The 27,093-nt window shown below is 35.0% G+C and overlaps 1 protein-coding gene across 3 annotated transcripts in view; it reads right to left on the bottom strand.

Annotated features, from left to right (window-relative positions):
* Positions 1–6,285, bottom strand: part of LOC142229803 (galactokinase-like) — a 154,810-nt gene extending 148,525 nt beyond the window's left edge. The window contains exon 1 of one of the 3 annotated variants that reach the window (XM_075300382.1): positions 5,919–6,285. The gene's annotated coding sequence lies outside the window, so the exon portion shown is untranslated. The remainder of the gene's footprint in view (positions 1–5,918) is intronic. The other 2 variants (XM_075300381.1, XM_075300380.1) reach the window with 2 other exon arrangements.
* Between the last annotated feature and the right edge of the window lie 20,808 nt (positions 6,286–27,093).

The following is a 27,093-nucleotide window of genomic DNA, read 5'->3' on the forward strand; positions in this document are numbered from 1 at the left end:
CGATAGCTTGTTTCGTTCGGAAGTTAGCGTGATTTCAACAGACGGACGGACGGACGGACGGACGGACGGACATGCTCAGATCGACTCAGAATTTCACCACGACCCAGAATATATATACTTTATGGGGTCTTAGAGCAATATTTCGATGTGTTACAAACGGAATGACAAAGTTAATATACCCCCCATCCTATGGTGGTGGGTATAAAAATGATGATATGTTTTCAACCAGTAATGAGATAAAATATGAGTTAAAAGCTGCAATCAAAGCCCATAGGAAAATGTGCCAAGTTCATTGAGTAGGAATCACGATAAAACTACTTAAGGTTTATTTCAACAACAACATCCATGTATATTGAAATTTCAGACATATTTCGCACAGTTAATATAGACAACCAATTAAGAGACAATCCTTATGACCGTTTTACTAGAAAATTTTAATAGAGGCCAATAATAGTTTATGTTAATGAAACTTGAGTGAAATTTTTAGCAATCAGCTGATTGTAATACAAAACTTTTTTCATGACATTGGCACAATCAAATTATATGTAAAATGACAAAAATAAAATTCACAAATTAGAGAAAGTAATTGGATGTGCCTCTTGGATGCGTTCAAAATGAAGTGGGTGTCTCGCGGGGATATCGGGTTCGAGAAAAACGCAAAGATGTGCCTCGTGATATGAGGCGAATATCAACATTTCCGCCTACAAATCCCGAATGATGATGATCATACAGAGAAAAAAACATATCTTGTTTTAAAGATTTTATCTTTACATTAATAATTTTTGAATTAATTTCTAAGTCAAAGAATCGGAGAATTGATGTAAAGATTCATTCACAATTTGAGCTTTGCCTACTTGATATTAGGAAACAATTTTGTTTTGGTTGGATTTTCCTTTCTTCCTTTAAAAATGTGTTAAGGACAACTTAAATTAGAAATTATTTTTTGCTTCAAGTAAAAAACGTTCTTAAAATAAAGTATTGAATAATAATATCTACGAGGGCGGTTCGGAAACTTCTTAGCCTATCAATGAAAGAGACTAGTTAGTTTTTCAAAAATATTTTTATTTTTCAATATAATCTCCTGAAACTTCAATGCCCTTAGTCCAACGCTTTTCTTGCAATTCCATCCCTTGATTAAAGTAGTTTTCCTCGAGGTCTTCAAAATAGTGGTTTACAACTGTAATTGCATCTTCATTTGGGGTAAAACGCTTGTCAGCAAGGAATTTTTTAGATTTGGGAACAAGTAAAAAATAAATTAGGGGAATAAGATGGTTGGTCAAGCAACTCGTACTTTAATTCGTTGATTTTAGCCATTGTTAAAACACTCTTGTGCGCGTCTTGATGACAAATTATTTTTTGTGTTTTAAGCCAGGACGTTTTTCTCGAATTTGTACATTTACTTGATCCAAAAGGTTGCAATAGTACTCTGAATTTGTTGTTTTACCCTTTTGCAGATAGTCAATCAATAAAATACCTTTGAAGTCCCAAAAAACCGCTGACATAACCTTACCAGCCGATTGAATTGTTTTTGCCTTCTTTGGGGCACTTCCTCCAGCTTCAGTCCATTGTTGGGATTGTTCTTTTGTCTCTGGAGTATAGTGGTGGATCCATGTCTCATCAACAGTTATGAAACGACGCTTAAAATCCATTTTATTTCGTTTAAAACGATCCATCTGTAGTTCTTCATGCAAAATTAAATGGACTCGATCATTTGAGATGCCCATGATATGAACAATTTCAAGCAGTTTTATTCGTCGATCACTTAATACCATATCATGCACTTTGGCTACAATGTCTGTTGTTGTTGCCGTTTTTGGACGTCCACTACGTGGTTCATCTTCAATGCTTGTACGACCACGTTTAAATTCAGCAACCCAATTTTTACTGTTGCATATGATGGAGCACTTTCACCTAACACATTCACCAGTTTCCAAAACACTTAACTTTTTTCTGTTTATACCGCACTTTTTATGCTAGGCTAAGAAGTTTCCGAACTGCCCTCGTATTGTTGAACTCATTTTTGCTTGTAGTCAAAACACAAAAATCCAACAAGTTTGAACACGATTCCATCAATTTTGAAGAATTTTTCAGAAATTAAAGCCAAGTTGATCGTAGTCAAACAAAATTTTCTTTTATATGAAGACACCAAGTTTTAAGTTGAAACACTCAACTATAAGGACGAAACGACTTCATCGAAAAGTGTGTCGACTTATGGACAAGGAAAAAAACTCTTCTATGCTAAGCAAAGTTCTCATTCGTATTTTAAGGTCATAAAATCTTTGGCCTCCAAGAGGCTTTGGAGGTCAATTCTGGGGATCGGTTTATATGGGGGCTATATATAATTATGAACCGATATGGACCAATATTTGCATGGGTGTTAGAGGCCATATATAAACACCACGTACCAAATTTCAACAGGATCGGATGAAATTTGCTTCTGTGGTTTTTATGGGGGCTATACGTAAAAGTTGTCTGATAAGGCTCATATGCAATATCATCCGACCTACATCAAAAACAACTACTTGTACCAAGTTTCAAGTCGATAGCTTGTTTCGTTCGGAAGTTAGCGCGATTTCAACACACGGACGGACGGACGGACATCGCTAGATCGACTCAGAATTTCACCACGACCCAGAATATATATACTTTATGGGGTCTTAGACCAATATTTCGATGTGCTACAAAAGGAATGACAAAGTTATGGTGGAGGGAATAAAAATGTGTGTAATTTCATAACAAGTACAAGTATATTCGGTCGGGCAGAATCTTAAATACCCACCACAATGAATCAAATAATATAATTATTAGAAAACTTTCGTCAGGTTACTTGGAGATACATATATAGAATTTCAGGAGGATTTGATGACAGCAAACTGCCAAGCAAACATATATACCAACATGGAAGTCGGAAGATTTAACACATGGGGACTATACCAAAACTTGGACCGATCCACACCATATTCGCTTCACCCATTAACGGACCAAAAATACCTATTAAATTTGAATTTCAGGCAAATCGGATAAAAATGCGGTGTCTCTAAGTTCAAAAAGTCAAATCAGGAGATCGGGCTATAAGAAGGTTCGGATGTCTAGACGCTCAAGAAATCAAATCAGGAGATCGATCTATATGGGGGCTTTACTAAAACATGGACCGAAGCACACCATTTTCGGTACATCTATTTGTCGTCCTAAAGTACCAATTTCTGGCAAATCGAATAGAAAATACCATTTTTAGAAGCCAAAGAAGTAATCTCGGGAGATCGATCTATATGGGGGCTGTACTAAAACATGGGCCGATAAACATAATTTTCGGCACCCTTATTTATGGTCCCAAAAATTGTATAGATTTCCAATTTCAGCCAATCTAATAAAAACTACGGTTTATTAGGGGATCGGTTTATATGGGAGCTCTATTAAAACCCATCTTCGAATTTGGCCTGCTCGCAGACAAAAGGCGAATCTGTGCCAAATTTCTAGACGATAGTGCTATTATTGGGGGCTGTAGCGTGATTACAACAGACGGACATGTTTGTAACGTCTTATAATTTCTCCCTGATCAAGAAAATATATACTTTATATAGCCGGAAATCGATATTTCGATGTGTAGCAAACGGATTATACTCTCATCTCTGTTCTATGGTGGTGGGTATAAAAAATATTGATTAGCCTTTTTGATGTTTGATCTCTATCAATATATAATATGTTTGAAAGCATATTGGTCTAAACAATATATGTTTGGGTAGTCTAAGAACCAAACATTTTGTATTTTTGCATCGAAATTCAATAATGTTGTCTTCCAAAAAACAATATGTTATTATGTGAACATATAATATGTTTGGAAGCATTTTGCACCCGAAAATATTATATGCTTAAAAATAAAAATATTGTTTGGGAATATTGTGCTCAAAATTTTATTTATTTATTTATATATTTACAATCATAATGAATTATGAAAATAAACAGGTAATATAGGTGCTAACAACATAGGTTTTCGACCTGAATGCTCAAAATTTTGTTTCTGCCCAATTGTATATTCCCCCACATCTTTCTCACTTCCACGAGATTTTTTAGTTCTTAGCACTTTTTCTGTAATACAAACATTGTAGAAGAAATTATTCAATTGTATGATTTTTTATACCCACCACCATAGGATGGGGGGTATATTAACTTTGTCATTCCGTTTGTAACACATCGAAATATTGCTCTAAGACCCCATAAAGTATATATATTCTGGGTCGTGGTGAAATTCTGAGTCGATCTGAGCATGTCCGTCCGTCCGTCCGTCTGTTGAAATCACGCTAACTTCCGAACGAAACAAGCTATCGACTTGAAACTTGGCACAAGTAGTTGTTATTGATGTAGGTCGGATGGTATTGCAAATGGGGCATATAAACCGATCGATGATTCAGTTGAAATTTGGTACGTGGTGTTAATATATGGCCTCAAACTCCCATGCAAAAATTGGTCGATATCGGTCCATAATTATATATAGGCCCCATATAAACCGATCCCCAGATTTGACCTCCAGAGCCCCTTGGAAGAGCAAAATTCTTGCCATTCGGTTGAAATTTGGTACGTGATGTTAGTATATGGTATCCAACAACCATGCAGGAATTGGTTCCTATCAGTCCATAATTATATATAGCTCCCATATAAACCGATCCCCAGATTTGACCTGCTGTGCCTGTTGGAGAAGCAAAATTCATCCGATCTGGTTGAAATTTGGTACGTGGTGGTAGTATATGATATTTAACAACCATGCCAAAAGTGGTCCATATCAGTCCATAATCGTACATAGCCCCATATAAACCGATCCCGAGATTTGGTTTTGGAACCTCTTGGAGGAGCAAATTTCATCCGAGTGAGTTGAAATTTGGTACATTGTGCTAGTATATGGTCGTTAACAACCATGCCTAACTAGGTCCATATCGGTCTATAGTTATATATGGCCCTCAGATAAATCGATCCCCAATCACACAAAAAATGGTCCATATCAAGTTCATAATTGTATATAGCCCCCATATAAGCGACCCCCATATTTCAATTCTGGCTCTCTACGTACAAAAAGTCCATATCGATTCGTAATTATTTGTAGACTTAACTATACATAACTTTTTTGTCTAATATATACCATGTATGGACTAAATCACAATTTAGAAAACGATGTTAAGAAGTTTTAAGATACCACAACCCAAGTAATTCGATTGTGGATGATAGTCTTTCGTAGAAGTTTCTACGCAATCCATGGTGGTGGGTACATAAGATTCGGCCTGGCCGAACTTGCGGCCTTATATACTTGTTTTTATTTTAATTTTACCTTTTGCCGGACGGGGATTCGAACAGCGGACCACACAGTTTGTTAGGATCAAAGAAGTAGCTGATCAATTGCCCAAGGAAAAATAAAATGTTAATTTTGTAATAACAAGCAACAACCACCAACTTAATTCAATATCGCTCCCTGTTAAATAGCGCTCCAAGCTACTAAACACATATATGTTTATAGGCTATTTCTAAATTAATATATGTTTGCATCCAAGCATATTATATTTAAAAACATTTTATGTCCCAAACATAATATGTTCTAACATATTAACATATATGTCCCAAACATGTTATGCTAGTTTATGAACATTATATGCTTGCACTCAAAAATATTGTGTTTAAAAATTTGTGTTCCAAACATATAATGTTTATAGCCAAACATATGAAAAACAGTCTTTTTCATCCGTGTGGCTACACCCATTATTATATATCACAATTTATAAAACCAGAAATTAGTGTACCTATTTGTTATGTGAAGTAACCACTGAGATTATAAATACACCAAAAATAGTACGATTTCATCATGTTTACCAACATTGATCTGAACTAAGGCAACAAATGAAGAAAACCACATGAATGTACTACGATATACTCACGCACACTCCTCAAAAGGCAGACAGTCAATGAACTAAAACTTCGACCGGTAGTATGTACTTGTTGTATTTGTTTTTATGGTTGGCTCTCTGTAATTTCTTTTTTTAACTTCTTAATATTTTTACACTTTCTTCGATTCCGAATAATGTTTGTTTATAGAACCGGCTTTTTTAATTGTCTTCAATGATTCTAAATAGAAATTTGGTTATTTTCTGTGGGTCTGTTGAAAAATTCACCAATAAGTTACGAGTGAGTGTTTGGTTTGTGCTTTTTCTTAGAGAGCTAAACAAAAACTGATAGACCTCAGTCAGAGGCATAACTTTCCAAAAGTTTCTTCAGTTTAGAATTGCATTGCAACGAGAGGAATTGTTGAGTTTGTCATTGGTGTGGAGAGTGTTATTTGTTTATTTTTTATTATTGTATTGTATACTTGAGTTTTGATAATATTTTTTAGTTATTGTAGATTACTGTATACAGTGCTGATTATTTCTCTCTGCAGTTATTCAATGGGCTTTTCGAGTGTGGTCAACTGTAATTTAGAAGTGAGAAGCTATTCTCGTCTCAAATAAACTTTCTCTGAAACCCGCGAATAACTATTGTTAGATCACTCTAGCATTTAAATGGGAATAAATATTTAGATTGCCGTACAATTGCTCATTACCGTTGTACTGTGTTGTATGGCGTGCAAAATGTGGCAAAAAAAACTCTAAATACACCAGAAATGATCGGAAAGTTAGAAATAGATTTTATCGAAATCTATGTAATAATTTTTACCAATATAAATTTTTTTGCTTGTCCATTTAAAATCTGGAGTTCGGTGTGTTTTTGGCCGTTAAAAGGCCATAATTAGTGCTAAACGTGGCCATTTCGAACAAATCAAAACTGATTCTACAATTTTAGGTTATTTCCGAAATTTTTGGTTTTGAACAATATAATTAAAACAAGTATATACTGCCGTATGTTCGGCCAGGCCGAAGCTTTTGTACCCTCCACCATGGATTGCGAAGAAACTTCTGCTGAAGACTGTCATCCACAATCCAATTATTTGGATTGCAGTAACACTTGCCGATGGCAAGGTATCTTAAAACTTCCTAACACCGTCTTCTAAATTGCAAGGTAGTCCATACGTGGTATATATTAAACTAAAAAGGCCGATTAAATACGTATATAATTAAGTTTGATAAAATTTTCTATAGAAATAAAAGTTTTACAAAAGTTTCTATAAAAATATTTTTTTTGACAAAATAAAATTTTGACAACATTTTCTATAAAAATAAAATTTTGACAAAATTTTCTACAGAAATAAAATTTTGACAAAATTTTCTATGGAAATAAAATTTTGACAAAATTTTCTATAGAAATAAAATTTTGCCAAAAGTAAATAAAATTTGACATATATATAATTATGGACCGATATGGACCAACTTTTGCATGGTTGTTAGAGACATATCAAATTTCAACCGAATCGGATGAATTTTGCTCCTCCAAGAGGTTCCGGAGGTCAAATCTGGGGATCGATTTATATGGGGGCTATATATAATTATGGACCGATATGGACCAATTCTTGCGTGTTTCTTAGAAACCATATACTAACACCACGTTCCAAATTTCAACCGGATCGGATGAATTTTGCTCCTCCAAGAGGCTCCGGAGGACAAATCTGGGGATAGGTTTATATGGGGGCTATATACAATAATTGACCTATATGGACCAATATTTGCATGGTTGTTAGAGACCATATACTAACACCACATATCAAATTTCAACCGAATCGGATGAATTTTGTTCCTCCAAGAGGTTCCGGAGTTCAAATCTGGGGACCGATTTATATGGGGGCTATATATAATTATGGACCGATATGGACCAATTCTTTCGTGTTTGTTAGAGACCGTATACCAACACCATGTACCAAATTTCAACCGGATCGAATGATTTTTGCTCCTCTAAGAGGCTCCGAAAGCCAAATCTGGGGATCGGTTTATATGGGGGCTATATATAATTATGGACCGATATGGACCAATTTTTGCATGGTTGCTAGAGACCATATACTTACACCATGTACCAAATTTCAGGCAGGTCGTATGAAATATGCTACTCTTAGAGGCTCCGCAAGCCAAATTTGGGGGTCCGTTTATATGGGGGCTATACGTAAAAGTGGACCGATATGGCCCATTTGCAATACCATCCGACCCACAACAATAACAACTACTTGTGCCAAGTTTGAAGTTGATAGCTTGTTTCGTTCGGAAGTTAGCGTAATTTAAATAGACGGACGGACGGACATGCTTAGATCGACTCAGAATTTCACCACGACCCAGAATATTGTTACGTTTTTATATTGAGGCGTATTTAATTACCCGATAATTAAAACGCAGTTCTTTTCAAATAACGACAATCTACAATTTATTTGTTTAACTGATTGGTTTCACTTATTTGCTCTACGATGTGTACTGTATAAACTTTAGCTTACGACTGACTTGACTGCTCTCTCCGCTAGGGGTTTATATACCGAGATATGACGATTTCGAATGTTCTCTCTAATTGGCCTACAACCTTCGAGATTAAGCTACTACCTTGTAGATGTCGCACGGCGACATTGCACATATTTATCGACTTATGTTCATTGTCTCGCCTATCTAGAACTTTCGATGGGGCGTTATTTTACAGGTGATATGGCACACATACTTTTAGGCTTATTCTTATCTTGGCTAGTGCATTCTGGTCATATTACCGATAATTATAACAGTAAATCAAAAGGTGTTACTTTTACAATGAACGATTGGAAAACTAAGAACACAAAAGATGTCTAGGAAAGTACTAGAAAATTCTAACAAGTTATGACGTAATTTTATCGTTACAATTCGAAATTTAAATTAACGGAAACTAATTTAAATAAACTTAAATCTAGAAATATCAAATTCGTAACAATATATATACTTTATGGGGTCTTAGAGCAATATTTCGATGTGTTACAAACGGAATGACATTGTTAATATACCCCCCATCTTATGGTGGAGGGTATAATAAAAACATGAGACAAATATAGTGCTTGTTACATATCAGTCAGAGGTTCCAATGTTATAAGTTTAATTGTTTCAAAACAACCCAACAAAATAACCCTTTAATTTACTAACTTCTCCCCATTGGAGGCAGTATTTAAACAAACTTGAGATATCGGTTGCAAGCACTTTAAACTTGAACCGTAAATGTTTCCAAACTTCCGTAGTAATTGCACTACTATACTCGTATATCGTGATAATTTTTTCATATTAAAGCATTACATTTTTCGCCAACGTTAAAAAATAAAACACCGTTCATTGATTACAACTTGCAAAACCATTAAGTGCATCCTTTACCACAATTTAATGAAAGAGTAGACACACTCGCATATAAATGGACAATTAAGAATTCTTTTAGAGTTTCTGCTAGGTTCCATCATTCTTTGGGTAGAGTGGAAAAAAACTGAACCGCACATACTAAATAAATGGTTGCACAGATTAAAAGTGAGCACATTAAATGTGACCAACGAAAAACGTAACGGAGGCTAAAGTAAAACATTTAGCAAAAGAAAATAGCAGTTTTGCGGAAGGGCAAAGTAAACGTACTTGTAAGAAATAAAGTCCTATGTGTGTGTCTATAGGTACAGCCTAAGGTACACAGTATTCGAAAATCTGGAAAAATTGACATTTTTGGATTTTCAAGAAGTCAAATCTGCGGGGGATTAGTCTATGTGAGATGTTTGATATAGTGCTTTAAGGGGGTAAAGAAATCGTAGGAAAGTTGCTAAAGGGTGATACGGTCAAAATTTGGTCAAGGGAAAACCCGTGTAAATCGGTGAAATCGTTTATTAAAAAATTTAATTAAATTTCTTTTTCAAGTTCAATTAGTATAAAATTCAGGAAAAATATTCCGTTAGGCTTTCGCTTTTCCAAATCCGAATTGCCGGGCCTCACGCTTGACACCTGCCATCAAATTTTGTACAGCCACCTTGTCCACCTTCTTCGCCGCAGAAAGCCAGTTTGCCTTGAACTGCTGCTCGTCCTTAGCAGTTTTTTTGGTCTTCTTTAGGTTCCACTTGACAATAGCCCAGTATTTCTCAATTGGGCGGAGCTCTGGCGTGTTGGGAGGGTTCTTGTCCTTGGGAACCACCTGCACGTTGTTGGCGGCGTACCACTCCATGGCCTTTTTACCGTAATTGCAAGATGCCAAATCCGGCCAAAACAGTACGGAACAACCGTGTTTCTTCAGGAAAGGCAGCAGACGTTTATTCAAACACTCTTTCACGTAAATTTCTTGGTTGACAGTCCCGGAAGCTATGAAAATGCTGCTTTTCAAGCCACAGGTACAGATGGCTTGCCAAACCAGATATTTCTTTGCGAACTTTGACAGTTTTATGTGCTTGAAAATATCTGCTACCTTTCCCCTTCCTTTTGCCGTATAAAACTCCTGTCCCGGAAGCTGCTTGTAGTCGGCTTTGACGTAGGTTTCGTCGTCCATTACCACGCAGTCAAACTTCGTCAGCATCGTTGTGTACAGCCTCCGGGATCGTCGTGTACAGCCGTCGTATTTTGTTTATCATCGCGATTTGGAGTCACTACCTTCTTGTAAGTCGATAGTCCGGCTCGTTTTTTGCCTCGATGCACGGTTGTAGACGATACACCCAGCTTATTTGCGGCATCTCGGAGAGAGAGGTTAAGGTTTCGCTTGAAGCTACCGGCAACTCTCTTTGTCGTCTCAGCGGCTTCCGGTTTTCGATTTCCCCCCGATCCAGACTTCCTGGCTCACGACAAACGTTCCCCAAACACTTTAATTACATTTGTAACGGTTGATTTGGCAACTTTTAGCGATTTTGCCAGCTTTGCGTGCGAGTAGCTCGGATTTTCGCGATGCGCGAGCAAAATTTTGATACGCTGCTCTTCTTGCTTGGACGGCATTTTGACAACTGAAGAGTGAATTCCAAAATCAAAATAGGAGCAACATTCTACACACACACACCTTCAAAATGAGGGGTGTTCAGGTTTTTTAAATGCAAAATTAAATGAAATACGTCAAGTTTATATTGACCAAATTTTGACCGTATCACCCTTTACTTGTTTTCTTTTCAAATATTAGTATATTATTTTTGGGACTAGTGTCAACCGTTTCGTCAAGCCGCCACAGCAGCTCTTAAAAATAGATCGGCTTCATTCTCTGCACTATAAAGGTTTTATCCTTTAACAAGAAAACAATTGTTATGTAAAACAAAAACCATCGGACTAATGACAGCCAAAGGCATTTAATTAAATTTAATAAATTGCAATGAATTGGTCTTTAGGATAATCTTGCGTCGGGCAGAAAAGCTACCAACGATTATCTTTAATATTTTTCTGGGTGTAGCAATAAAAAACCACAAATTAAATTATTTCAATGGACGATGGAATTAATTTACCGCATTTGGTCTTTCCGGCTGCAAGTTACTGTTTAAGGGATGTACACCCTGATAGTTGTCTAGCTGATAAAAAGATGGAACACTTTTAATTTATACATAGTATATTTGTACTACAAATGGAATTGCAATTAAATCAGCAACCGCATCGTATTGAACCAGAGACCATACCAACATATGATTGTCTCCTTCATAGCAGCTATCCACTAGGATGGCATGCGATGTTTCGATCCCAACGAAAAAAAAAACATTAAAACAAATGCATTTGCCATGTGACTGAATGAAATTAAAGAAACGCGCTGAATATGTTATTACAATATAAATTGATTTTATTTCACTTTGTTTTTGTGTTCTTACGCCTTGTGTCCTCATATGTTTGCTCGGTTCGAAAGTCATTTTATTTGGTTTCATCCACTACGAGGAGGCTGAGTGAGATGGGATGTAAGCGACAGTTTTACGCACAATGCGAAAAGGTTAAACAATTTCGTTGGCTTCATAGGACATTTCAAATAAAATGAAAGGACCGGTGTAAAAGACAGATAAATTGTTGTGATTGTTTTGTTCAATTTGTCTTTTTTTTTGTAACTTCACGCTCTTTATGTATTTTTATTACATTTTCATCTTACACTGTCAAGTTAATTTAAATTTTTATGGGCGGTTATGTTACGAAACGAAAGGTGTTGCATATTTGTAGGCTTTAACTCTATAAGGTGAATTTAAAAATTAACCTAATTAATAAAGCATTTTGAGCACAGTGTAGACTGTAGATGGCGTTTATTGTTTTGCAATTTCACCACACTAAAATAATCATTTTTCATGGTTTCTTCATTTTAAAGAAAAATAATCCAATTATTCCCAGCGGCTAAACTCGGTATTAGTATTCATCATCAATGCACACGAGGAAACTAGGCATGATTATCGGTCAGTTTCTTGGTTAACGAACACTGAAACACAAAACTCGTAGAGAAATAAAATGTTCTTCTGCCTTAGGCTATGTTAGGTATAGTGGATGTCCTTTTACTTTTAAGCTCACATAGACTGTTCAATCCATTTTGATACCAACACTCGAACCAAAAATAATCTACCAAAATTTGAAGAACATTTTACCAAAACACTACCAAATAAAAAATTTGAATTTATTTCGGCAAAAGCCGGCTATCATAAACCTTTTTTCGGAAGGTTCAAGTGTGGTTCACCTTGGGTTTATTGAACTGCCTGAATTTATTCTGATAAATGGTTGATAGTTTTGCTGCAAGTAGAGGATGGTGATGAGGAATGTGGTAATTCCGAAACGTGCGTCCATCCAACCATCTTGCAGTCTATAGGGCTTTGCCCAAATAAATTTGACAAACATTCTTTTTCCTCTGTTGGTTAAGCTACACTTGTAGTTTAGTCAATGTATGGTTTTAAGCTGCAATAAAAACAACAACAATGATTAAAGAACAAAAACCAACAATAACAATAAACAAAACGAATGAAAGATATTGATTTTATACAAAATTTAGTCAAAATTTTATTTTTATAGAAAAATTTGCTAACATTTTGTTTCTATAGAATATTTTCTTTTCTACAGAAAATTTTGTCAACATTTATTTCTACAGAAAATGTCAAATGTATGGAAAATTTTGTCAAAATTTTATTTCTAAAGAAAATTTTGCCAAAATTGTATTTCTATAGAAAATTTTGTCAAAATTTTATTTCTATAGAAAATTTTGTCAAAATTTTATTTTTTTAGAAAGGTTTGTCAGAATTTTATTTCTGTAGAAAATTTTGTTAAAATTTTATTTCTATAAAAAATTTTGTGAACATTTTATTCTTTATTATTATTTATTTTATTTTATTTTATTTTATTTATATAGGCAACTTTAACAACATTTTAGATTTAAAAAATGTCAAAATTTTATTAAAAAAAAATGTCAAAATGTTAGTTCTATAGAAAATTTTGTTAAAATTTTATTTCTACAGAAAATTTTGTGAACATTTTATTCCTATAGACAACTTCATCAACATTTTAGTTCTAAAAATTTTGTCAAAATTGTTTTCTATAGAAAACTGTGTCAACATTTTATTTCCATAGAAAATTTTGTCAACATCTTATTTCTATATAAAATTTTGTCAACATCTTATTTCAATGGAAAATTTATTTCTATAGAAAATTTTGTCAAAATTTTATTTCTATAGAAACTTTTGTCGAAATTTTATTTTTATAGAAAATATTGTCAACATATTATTTCTATAGAAAATTTTGTCAACATTTTATTTCTATAGATAATTTTGTCAAAATTCTATATCTAAACAAAATTTTGTCAACATTTTATTTCTATAGAAAATTTTATCAAAAATTTATTTCTATAGAAAATTTTGTCAACATTTTATTTCTATAACAAATTTTATCAAAATTTTATTCCTATAGAAAATTTTATTTCTATAAAAAAGTTTGTGAACATCTTATTCCTATAGGCAACTTTATCAACATCTAAGATTAAACAAAAAAAATTTCCAAAATTTTATTTCTTTAGAAAATTTTGTCAAAATTTTTGTTCTATAGAAGATGTTGTTAAAATTTTATTTTTATAGAAGATTTTGTAATAATTTTATTTATAAATGGATAGTGTCAATATTTTATATTTTATTCTATATAGAGTGTTGTTAAAATTTTATTTCTACAGGAAAATTTCTCAACATTTTTTTTGAAGGGGCAATTTGTGAAGCATCTTTCCCACTTCCCGGCCAAATATCAAAAATAAAGTAGGGGATCATTATCTGCACGTCACCTTCAATATTCCCTGAAAATGTCCAGCAAATCAAAGAAGGGACCTCCTTCTCCCCGTTCAAATATTACAGAATAAGGTGCTCCATATTAACTTCATATCCTACCCTACGTCTTCTGTTAGTTTCGAGTTCAGTTTTTTCATTGCATTTTAAAAACAAGTCGGACAAAGGGGAGATCCCCACCAAATATCTAAAATAAAATAGTGGATTTTTGTCGAGAAGTCATCCCCAACCTTTCCTGAAAATTGCAAGCAAATCTGATAATTTTGGTCCAAAAAATTAGGTAAAGAGGAGGTCTCCCTCACCGAGCAATATTCAAAACTTAGATACGCCATATTAACTTCATAACCTCCACCACGTCCTCTGTAAATTTCAAGTAACTCGGAGAAGTGTAACTTTTGTCACTGTAATTTAAACTCCTCCCCGACAAGATACCGAAAATAAAAAAGCAGATCTTTGTTTACACGCCACCCTCAAACTTCCCTGAAAATGTTAAGCAAATCAGAGAACTTTAGTCCCGTGTTCGAAAAGTCTGGCAAGTGGGGGGCGGTCTTCAAGCCGTATTCAAAGTCAAAATGTTTAATAATTTTCATTTTATAAATTTCCATCTTTTTCAAACTTATTATAACTTTTAAAACTCTTTGCGATATTTAAAAAAAAAATATTAATATGAATTCGACTAACGGAACATCTTTGATTGCAATAATATATAATGCAGACTTTTAATTGCAATATTGGTGCTAATGGGAACAATAGTGAAATATGAATTTTTAAATATTTTTTTGTAAGAAGATTTGTTCCAACTTAATTATTCCAGTAATATTATATTTTGTCAGCCAACCACAAGAAGTGCCAACACGTTTTCCAGAGCCGTTATTTAATATTCCACTAACATAAATTTCTATTGGCAAGAGCAGCAACCATTTTGTCAGATACCAGAAATTTGTAATGAAAACTTCTAGCCATTATGGACTGGGGTATTAAGAAAAGTGGCCTGCAAAAATAATGAGCTTGTCCTGGACTGATACTGACATCTAAACCAGTTGATGGTGATGATGATGACGACGCTGGTGTTGATGATGACCATGGCGATGGTGATGACAGCGAACAAAATAAAATGACGTTAAAACAAAGTCATTGTGTTAATTTATATTAATTGACAACTAATTGTTTGTTTTTGGTGTCTGTGTCCTGCGTCCACGGCTAAAACTCTAAGGTCACCCTGAGCCAGTCGGCACGTCAATCCAAAGGCCAAGTCCTTGCGATTGGCTACTGTTTTCTCTTTGGAACCTTTTGTTTAATTAGTAAACACCACGACGCACTATGACTACAGATCAAGCTTAGAACCATGATGATATAGCACCAATGGATGTTTACAGCTTTTGTTGCATGGCCATGGTCTACAACAAAAGGCCAGGCATTGTTTTGTTGCGCTCCTTCATTGATAACAAATGAGGCACAAATAATTGAGTGTGGTGCTGCTATGTGCTATGTGGCATGCTGTCATTAGATTTTCACTCAATAATTTCTGTGGTACATTTCGGTGGTGATGTGACGGAGATGTTCCAAGTTATTAAATGTGCCCAACCGAGCATCACCACCGCTGGTTATGGTGTTAGGTTAGGTGTATATTTCATTTTTAATTTCTTATTGGTAATGATGCTAGGGTGCCATGGCATAATCGGCTCATTACCTAGCGTATGTCTTTCATTGTTTGTTTGCCTTACAATGATCATTACTTTGGCATAGAAGAAGAAGCATAGGATGATGTTTGAAGGGTGATGTTACGGGGTTTTCACTTCCATTGTACGAATACGAATTGGCCTATAACTGAAGTAATGCCTAGTCTTTATAATTAAATGAAAGGATGCAGGCTGGTGGTTTTCCATAGATGGTCTGCCATCTTTGGTCCACCACATCAGTCCATGATGTCAAATTATCATCGAAAATGTGTGAAAGAAATCAAATATTCATCCCTGAAAAAAATCTAAACTTTTATGAAACCCTTTTTTTACTCATATCTCCTAAACTAAACGTCGTACAGCGAAAAAGCGGCTAATTCACCCCCAAAAGTCGAAAATTAAAATTAAATTGTGAAAAAATATATATTTTTATATGAACAATTTATTTTGTTGATATCTTCTAAACTAAGCGTCATAGACCGAAAAAGAGATTTATTTGTGATCAATTTCAAAAAATCGAAAATTACAATTAATTTAATTTTAATTCTTTTTATTCATAATCGATAAGCCAACATTGGCCAAAATGATTACACAGTAAAATACTTCATGACACTACCAAATATTGAATTCAAATAACTTATTCTATAACAACCTACATTTTATATCTAATAAACTTATAACTAAACTGACTATAACAATCGCACTGCATCTCACTTACTCTAACAGTCGAACTGCCCCTTACAGGAAAAGGATTTCAAGTATCTTCTATATATGCTAAAGGATTATAATAATAATAAAAATTATACATGAGCAAGCAATAATGATTTAAATTCGTTTGGAGAATAGGAAAATTTTCTTTCATTGTAAGGCACAATAGTATTCCAAAGCCTGCAAACGCGAACTACAAAAGAATGCTGCATTAGAAGCGTTGAGAAACGAGGGCATATTAAAGAGTGAGCTCTAGACGATGCTGAAAAAGAAAAACTTGATGTGAGATACCGTGGAACTCCGCTCTTCATAGCCCTATAAAATAACAAAAAAGTCCGGATATTGACGAAATCGATGAAAGAACATCCTAAAAAATCGATTACATAGGAGGAAACGTGGTCATGTATGTGCAACCCATAAACGAACCGAATAATTCTATTTAAACAACGATTTAATCTTTGAAAATGGGTACCAGTAGTTCCAGCAAAAAGTTCAATACCGTAAATTATGTGTGGCATAATGAGAGAGTGAGCAATTTGCTTACTCTTTAAGACAAAAGAAACACGAGATATAACAAAGTTTATGTGATTTTGAAAGTTCAACTTGCAATCAATATAAAAACCAAGGGTTTTAATGTACGATGTAAAAGTAAGGGTTTCCCCAAGGCTACTAAAATCAAACTCTCTGTGTCCACACCCATCAAAAAGCATCATTCTTGACTTCGATGTATTCAGAATAATATAGTTATCATCACACCAAGCCCTTACCCTATTTAAATTATTTCCCAAAATCCTTAAAAAATTTAATTTTTTATAGAGCAAAAAAAGGGGCCTCAAAATAATCGAAAATTTCATCCAAATCCTGGACAAATTTAAATGTTATATGTTAATTCCTGATTACCCCCACCAAACGAAAATTCACTCCCAACCCTAAATAAAGCGCTTAACCCTCTAAATGCTCTAATTCATTTAACAAGGAAGCTTTTAGTAAACCACACCTTAAGACAACAAAAATGGGCAAAATAAAAAGAAAACTTATTTGAAACTATTCAAGAGGCTTTGCAGCATATGCTGAATTTTACCGTATACATTTTTCTTGCTTAATTATCTTGCTTTTGTGTCGTTAACATTGAAAATTTAATCAGCTGACAAAAAAATGGGGCATTAGAGGGTTAATCCGTGATCACCCGAAAAATCGAAAATTACATTCAATCCTGAACATATATAAATTTTTACATAAAAAACTTCGTTTGGTCGTATCTCATAATTAAAGCGTCTTAGAACGAAAAGAAGATAATTTTGTGATCACCCCCAAAAAAATCGAAAAATCCATCCAAATCCCGACATTTATTCATTTATTTAAACTAAGCGCCGCACAGTGGTTCCAAATCGTTTTTTTTTTTTGGAAATAACTCCACAACTTTTGAACGGATAAAGATATCAAAAAAAAATCATAAAATCCATCCAAATCCCAACAAAAATTGAAATTTTTATATGAATTTTTTCTCATTTCTTGTAAACTAAGCGCCGCATAGTTGTTCCAAATCCCTTTTTTGGAAATAATTCCACAACTTTTTAACGGATAAAGATATCAACATATCTTTTTCTTTTTGTGAAAGCTGAGGCGCGGATCTTTATTGAGGAGTTGACAGCTAAAAAAATGTCATACCTCCGAGGTGACCAACTTTCAACGCCTACTCGTAGCCAGTAGTCCAACTGGGGACAAATTTACAAACTAAGAGGAAAAACTTCCGCTTTCCTACAAAGAAAACAGTATGTTCAAAAGTTGCAGAATTATTTCCAAAAAATCGATTTGGCACCACTGTGCGCAGTAGTAATAATTTCTAAAAAAAATTAAAACTGCATCTAAACCCGAAAAAAATTAAATTTTTATATGAAAAAATTATCTTGCTCGCATATCCTAAACGTCGTATAGCGAAAAGCAGGTTAATTCGTGATCAGTACTTCCTCCCAAGAAATCGAAAATTCCATCAAAATCGTGATAAATTAAATTGTTATATGAAAAGCTTCTCCGAAGCTAAGCGTCGTAAAGCGAGAAGGAGGCTAATTCGTGATCATCCCCACAAAAATTTAAATTAACATCAATATCTTGGAAACAAATGGAAATTTTTATATTACACGTTTATTGCTCATATCTGCTAAACTATTCGCGGCGGTATTCGAAAGTATACATTATTTGACAAGTAATACATTATTTGACAAGTAATAATTTTTTGTGTACTTTAGTAAAATGAACTAAAAAGGGGGAAATTATATACAAATGAAGCATAACAAGTATGGGAGCCACCGTGGTGCAATGGTTCGTATGCCCGCCTTGCATACACAAGGTCGTGGGTTCGATTCCTGCTTCGACCGAACACCATAAAGTTTTTCGGCGGTGGATTATCCCACCTCAGTAATGCTGGTAACATTTCTGAGGGTTTCAAAGCTTCTCTAAGTGGTTTCACTTCAATGTGAAACGCCGTTCGGACTCGGCTATAAAAAGGAGGTCCCTTGTCATCGAGCTTAACATGGAATCGGGCAGCACTCAGTGATAAGAGAGAAGTTCACCAATATGGTATCACAATGGACTGAATAGTCTAAGTGAGCCTTATACATCGGGCTGCCACCTAACCTATGGCCGTAAGTTCGGCCAGGCCGAATCTTATGTACTCTCCACCATGCCCCCAGAGAAGGAATATGATCACCTCAAACATGTTTTAAGAGCAAAATGTTGTTTTTGGGTGGTGACCATGTAACATGGTTTTCGCAACCATGTTATTTCCTCGGAAATCATGTATCTGATTTCGGCAAGCAGGTTATATTTGACGAGAAAATAACATTTTAGTGACAAACATGTTACATGGTCACCATACAAAAATAACATTTTGCTCTTGAAACATGTTTGAGGTGATCATATTACTTCTCTGCGTGTGGATAGCGTAGAAACTTCTTCAAAAGACTGTCATCCACAATCGAATTACTTGGGTTGTGGTATCTTAAATCGTTTTCTAAATTGTGAGTTAGTCCATACGTCTTATATATATGACAAAAAAGGTATGTGTAGGTAAGTCTACAAATAATTACGAATCGATATGGACTTTTGCACGGTACGTAGGGAGCCATAATTGAAATATGGGGGTCGCTTATATGGGGGCTATATACAATTATGAACTTGAAATAGACCAACTTTTGTGTGATCGAGGATCGATTTATCTGAGGGCTATATATAACTATAGACCGATATGGATCTAGTTAGGCAAATTAGTTAGCCAAATTTCAACTGACTCGGATGAATTTGCTCCTCCAAGTGGCTCCAAAACCAAATCTCGGGATCGGTTTATATGGAGACTATATATGATTATGGGCTGATATGGACCACTTTTGGAATGGTTGTTAAATATCATATACTACCACCACGTACCAAATTTCAACCAGATCGGATGAATTTTGCTTCTCCAAAAGGCACCGGAGTTGAAATCTGGGGATCGGTTTATATGGAGGCTATATATAATTATGGACTGATATGAACCAATTCCTGCATGGTTATTGAATACCATATACTAACAACACGTACTAAATTTTAACCGAATCGGATGAATTTTGCTCTTTCAAGGGGCTCCGGAGATCAAATCTGGGGATCCGTTTATATGGGGGCTATATATAATTATGGAACGATTGAGACCAATTTTTGCATGGTCATTAGATACCATATACTAATACCATGTACCAAATTTCAGCCGGATCGGATGAAATTTGCTTCTCTTAGAGGCTGCGCAAGCCAAATCGGGGGATCGGTTTATATGGGGGCTATATAGAATTATTGACCGATGTGGACCAATTTTTGCATAGTTGTTAGATACCATATACTAACTCCGTGTACCAAATTTCAGCCGGATCGGATGAAATTTGCTTCTCTTAGAGGCTCCGAAAGCCAAATCGGGGGATCGGTTTATATGGGGGCTATATATAATTATAGACCGATGTAGACCAATTTTTGCATGGTTGTTAAAGACCATATACTAACACCATGCACCAAATTTCAGCCGGATCGGATGAAATTTGCTTCTCTTAGAGGCTCCGAAAGCCAAATCGGGGGATCGGTTTATATGGGGGCTATTTATAATTATGGACCGATGTGGATCAATTTTTGCATGGATGTTAGAGACCATATACGAACACCATGTACCAAATTTCAGCCGGATCGGATGAAATTTGCTTCTCTTAGAGGTTTCCCAAGCCAAATTTGGGAGTCAGTTTATATGGGGGCTATACGTAAAAGTGGACAGATGTGGCCCATTTGCAATACCATCCGACCTACATCAATAACAACTACTTGTGCCAAGTGTCAAGTCGATTGCTTGTTTCGTTCGGAAGTTAGCGTGATTTCAACAGACGGACGGACGGACATGCTCAGGTCGACTCAGAATTTCACCACGACCCAGAATATGGGGTCTTAGAGCAATATTTCGATGTGTTACAAACGGAATGACATAGTTAATATACCATCATCCTATGGTGGAGGGTATAAAAATTTACTAAATTCGTGTCTCACACTAAATATTTGAGAATTTGTAAGATTTATCAATAAGGCGCTAATCATGAACTTGGCATGGTACTAAAGACATTTTGGCAATTTTGAATTCGTTTTTTTTTTCTTCAATTTTCTTTAAGAAGTGAAAAAAAATTATGTCAAATAAATTTTCTTGAATAAATTTTCTTGAATATTTACTTGTGCCAGCGAAGCAACTCTTTGGCTCTTTCCAGTCTTAGTGTTTTAAGAATTCGTGTACTATTTGGAACTTCAATTCTATTAATCCAAACTTTAGAAAAATACACTTTAATCCCCGTGCCTTGCAGTAAATAGAGAGTAGTGCATCAATTTTAAAATTGTAGTGGTGATGTCTGTAATAATAACTCCTCCACGGAGAAAATCAGGCAAGTTCTTTTAAACTAAGCGCCGCAAGTTAGTAAAGGACTAAATATGTAATTGAAATATTGATGAAAAATTAAAAAATAATAAATGTTATATAATGTCAGATTCAATAAAAATACCATCCCTGAAAAAGCTGGAATCTCCCAGCGAAACGTTGGATGAATAAAATAATCTTTTATTGGCATTAAAATAACTGACCTTAAAAGTCCAAAAATAACTGACGGATCTAAAATTATTTTTCTATTTTTATGTTAGCCTGATATCAATGCAGGTTGATTCTTCGTCCAAATTAATTATTTTGCATATTATTACATTTTTATACGAGCTTATTGGACATTAAAATTAAGGAATTGGTATTATTAAGTTATTGAAAATGCCAGAAAATATTTTTTTTCTGTATAACAGCTTTATGTTATCAAGTTGCTTCGTAGTTTTTTATAGCAACGACGAAAGCAATAGTTCTATAATTTTATCCATAAATGTATGGTAATAATCTGTTGTAACAGTATTCGAGTAATTTATGATAACATTTTCCCAGATTCAATGCCTATACAAGAAACCTAATGAAATTCTATAGAAACATAAATGTAATATGCTTTTAATACTAAGTTGAACATTACAACGATGATAAAGCTGAAAAGAAATATTGAAAAAATTATGTCTCACTTGAGGCAGATGTTTGGAAAATATTTCCTAATCATAGTTCATTTATAAATAATGGCATGGCTATTCCACGAAATTTGATGGTGAAACAACATTTTTCTAAAGATGAAGGCAATGTTTATTTAACATTTTTTTGTATGTTTTTTATCACCTCTTAGATATTGTTTGGCTGAAAGAGCCTTTTTGAAGAACTCCAATTCCCCTTCCAATTTTAAAGGCAATTTTTATTTATGCCAAAATTTTCATACTTCATTTTTCATCATGCTATGCTATAAGTTTGTAACAAATGTCATGATGGTGCTTCTGTTCTAGGTCCCTTTTTATTCTCTTCAATTTTCTTGTTGAATACTCTGCTAGAGTAGTAATTCAGTGAAGCGGTCCAAACTAATTGCGGCATAATGTCCTCTCCATGCTACGAAAAATAATCCGCAGTTATTTCTTCCCTTTTTTTCTTGGTGTTGTTGTTAGTCAAGCTTTCATTTACATGATTTTCCTCTTCATCAAAAAATTGATGTAAGGGGGGGGGGGGGGGGGGTGGGGCATTGCAAGAAGATGAGGGGCTAAGGTTGATGAAGAGAGCACAAAATAAAAAATGTAAATGTGATTTATGCAAATGACATTGTGATTTGATGTCTATCTTAACGGCCACAATGAACCGAGAGTCTAAAGAGATATCATGGAGGACCCTGAGAGATCGTACTACCACACAATAAATGTGTATTGGTGTATACATGAGTATAATGATTACTAGCCTTCCGTGATTTACTTGATTATACACTCGAAGAAAATAAATTATCATTAAATCAAGTAGTACGCTCTTAAAAAAAAAGGCTCATTACCAAATAATCTTGGTAGTAAATTATTTCGAAATCATTCAATATGTTGTTGACTTTCCGAGGGAAATGTTCTTTCAGGACAGTACTTATCTGCAGCATTATCAACAGACAACAATTCTTAACATTGATTTCTATGAAAAACGCAGATTAAAGGGTGATACGGTCAAAATTTGGTCAATATAAACTTGACGTATTTCTTTAAATTTTGCATTTAAAAAACCTGAACACCCCTCATTTTGAAGGTGTGTGTGTGTAGAATGTTGCTCCTATTTTGATTTTGGAATTGTCAAAATGCCGTCCAAGCAGAAGAGCAGCGTATCAAAATTTTGCTCGCGCATCGCGAAAATCCGAGCTACTCGCACGCAAAGCTGGCAAAATCTCTAAAAGTTGCCAAAACCACCCTTACAAATGTAATTAAAGTGTTTGGGGAACGTTTGTCGACAGCCAGGAAGTCTGGATCGGGGGGAAATCGAAAACCGGAAGCCGCTGAGACGACAAAGAGAGTTGCCGGTAGTTTCAAGCGAAACCCTAACCTCTCGCTCCGAGATGCCGCAAATAAGCTGGGTGTATTGTCTACAACCGTGCATCGAGCCAAAAGACGAGCCGGACTATTGACTTACAAGAAGGTAGTGACTCCAAATCGCGATGATAAACAAAATACGACGGCCAAAGCGCGATCCCGGAGGCTGTACACACGCAAAGAAAAAAAACGTTTGGAAAACGTGTACCGAAAACGTTTTTCTTTTGTTAGAGTTTTTTGAATTGCTTCGAAAATTTTAAACTTTTATCACCAAAAAATTCGTTTGTTACAAAATTTTTATTTTTTCAATAAAAAAAGTTATTTTTGAAACAACAACACAGTCCATTTCGTTTATATCAAACACTGTTCTTTTCTGACTTTAGGTCTTTAAGAAGACACATTTTACAGTTCAAAATTTAATATACTACAATGTAATTTTTTCGGAATCTTCCGAACATATCTGGAATATATGTAAAAAAAAACTTTGGTCGAAGCAGGGATCGAACCCACGACCCTTGGCATGCAAGTCAGACGTAGCAACCACTGCACCACGGTGCCAAACTAAATGTTTGTTTCTGTTAAATAAACTTTGTTTATTCGGTTCGTGGGCGCCGCAAGCTATGCTATATAAATATAACTTATATGGATATTTATCTATTGATGACCATAACAGGTACATAGCTCAGTGGTTAGTGTGTTGGCTTACAAAGTGCATGGTCCGCGGTTCGATTCTCCGTCCAGGCGAAAGGTAAAAAAAAATTAAAAATTTATAAAATCGTATAATTTCTTCTACATTATTGGTATTACAGGAAAAGGTGTTAAGAACTAAAAAACATCGTGGATGTGAGAAAGATGTGAGGGAAAATGCAATTAGCAAGAAAAATATATATTTTTTTTTGAGTTTGTCCTTATGAAATTGTTTTTACATCCTGGAAAAGAATAAACGTTTATCACAAAAAGTATATACTTTTCTCCCAAATACACTTCCCTACAGCGAAAAGCAAAAGAGAAATGAACTTTGTTTGTCTAAAATTTCGTTTGGGAGGAAAGAATTATTTTTTTGCGTGCACGACGATGCTGACTAAGTTTGACTGCGTGGTAATGGACGACGAAACCTACGTCAAAGCCGACTACAAGCAGCTTCCGGGACAGGAGTTTTATACGGCAAAAGGAAGGGGAAAGGTAGCAGATATTTTCAAGCACATAAAACTGTCAAGGTTCGCAAAGAAATATCTGGTTTGGCAAGCCGTCTGTACCTGTGGCTTGAAAAGCAGCATTTTCATAGCTTCCGGGACGCCAACCAAGAAATTTACGTGAAAGAGTGTTTGAATAAACGTCTGCTGCCTTTCCTGAAGAAACACGGTTGTTCCGTACTGTTTTGGCCGGATTTGGCATCTTGCCATTACGGTAAAAGGCCATGGTGTGGTACGCCGCCAACAACGTGCAGGTGGTTCCCAAGGACAAGAACCCTCCCAACACACCAGAGCTCCGCTCAATTGAGAAATACTGGGCTATTGTCAAGCGGAACCTGAAGAAGACTAAAAAAACGGCTAAGGACGAGCAGCAGTTCAAGGCAAACTGGCTTTCTGCGGAGAAGAAGGTGGACAAGGTGGCTGTACAAAATCTGATGGCAGGTGTCAAGCGTGAGGCCCGGCAATTCGGATTTGGAAAAGCGAAAGCCTAACTGAATATTTTTCCTGAATTTTATACTAATTGAACTTGAAAAAGAAATTTAATTTGATTTTTTTTTGATTTTGACCGTATCACCATTTATGTGAAGCAATGCAACGATTTTCTTCAGCCTTTTTTATTTGTATTTAAAGAATTTTTTTAGAGTCAAAGAAAAACTTCGTTCTTCAGAAAAGAAAATTCTTCTTTTAGTATAGAAATAAAAACATTCGACGTGGATTAACTAACATTGCATCGATGAACTTAATTTATGTTTAGGCGATGAAATTCCATCAAGGACCAGTATTTATCGATGGTATGGTGAATTCAACCGAATTCCTATTTTACTCCAAGACGAATTTCGTGAAGATTGTCAAAAATTAGTTGTTGTGTCGTGTCGCATCGATTGGTCGAAAGAAATGCTCCAAACATAGATAGTGGTGCTGGGAAACACGTCTAACATATGATGAATCGTAGGTAAACGCGTATCACCCTAAACCTAAATTGCAATCAGTGTTGCCAGTATTGAGGATTTTTTCCTAAATCGGGGATATTATTTCATAAATGGGGACGAAGTTTTTGAGTTGGGGACTTGGGGATTTTGGTGGGGAATTTCCAAAATTTTGGGGATTTTTGTGGAGAGTTTTCGAAATTTGTATAATTTAGTATAATAGTTAAATCAGGTTTAGAGTTATGGTTTATATAAAATTAAATAACAACAGCGAACCTTCGAAATATAAAAAAAGCTTTCCTTCTCTTGACCCCACGACATTTATTTGGGTGCCCAAGAGCTAATTTACAATTTACCTTGCTTGCCTAAGAAAATTTTCTATATTATGAAATTAGGACTCTGGTCAAAGTGATGTGCCCTCATCTGTGTACATCACTGGTTCGGAAACTATATCCCATACATATAGAATAGAATCAGTGTTGCCAGGTGATGTTTGATTCTTCCCCCAAATCTTAAGAAAAACCCTAAATTGGTCTAGACTTTTTTCAAAAACCCCCAAAAAATTTAAGAATGTAAATAATATAAAAAGGGGGTCCCAAATTTCGTGAAAAAAATCCACAAAGCTCTGAAACTTGGACACTCTGAAATCCGGACACCTCCCAAATTAGGACAGTTGTCTGGGGACGTTTGCTATACTAACTGATTAAAATTAACCTCTCATACTTGGACACCTCTCAAATGTGGACACAATTGAGGCGACCGTGTGTGTCCACCTTTCAGAGGTTCCACTGTATGGTGAAAGAAGAGGGTTCTTTTCTGAGGAACGAAACAAACTAAATTTGCTTTTGATGCTAAAAAATTTTCTTTTGAAGTAAACAAAAATCATTAGATGAAATCATTACAACACTTGTCACAAATTCGGCAAGAGCAAATAATCTTTAAGAAAATATTTTATAACAAAAGGGAATTTCGTTTTTTCTCAAATTTCGTCCCTGAGGAAAGCAGGCAAAACAAAATAATTCAATGTATAAATCAAATTAATTTAAAACATGTATATACAGCCGTAAGTTCGGCCAGGCCGAATCTTATGTACCCTCCACTATAGGATGAGGATGATGGATTGCGTAGAAACTCCTACGAAAGACTGTCATCCACAATCGAATTACTTGGGTTGTGGTATCTTAAATCGTTTTCTAAATTGTCCATACGTGGTATATATTAGACAAAAAAGGTATGTGTAGGTAAGTCTACAAATAATTACGAATCTATATGGACTTTTGCACGGTACGAAGAGAGCCAGAATTGAAATATGGGGGTCGCTTATATGGGGGTTATATACAATTATGAACTCGATATGGACAAATTTTTGAGTGATTGGGGATCGATTTATCTGAGGGCTATATATAACTATAGACCGATATGGACCTAGTTAGGCATGGTTGTTAACGGCTATTTACTAGCCATGTAACGGCCATGTATCAAATTTCAACTGACTCGGATGAAATTTGTTCCTCCAA

Source organism: Haematobia irritans, chromosome 3, assembly GCF_050003625.1.
Source record: "Haematobia irritans isolate KBUSLIRL chromosome 3, ASM5000362v1, whole genome shotgun sequence".
NCBI lineage: Eukaryota > Metazoa > Arthropoda > Insecta > Diptera > Muscidae > Haematobia > Haematobia irritans.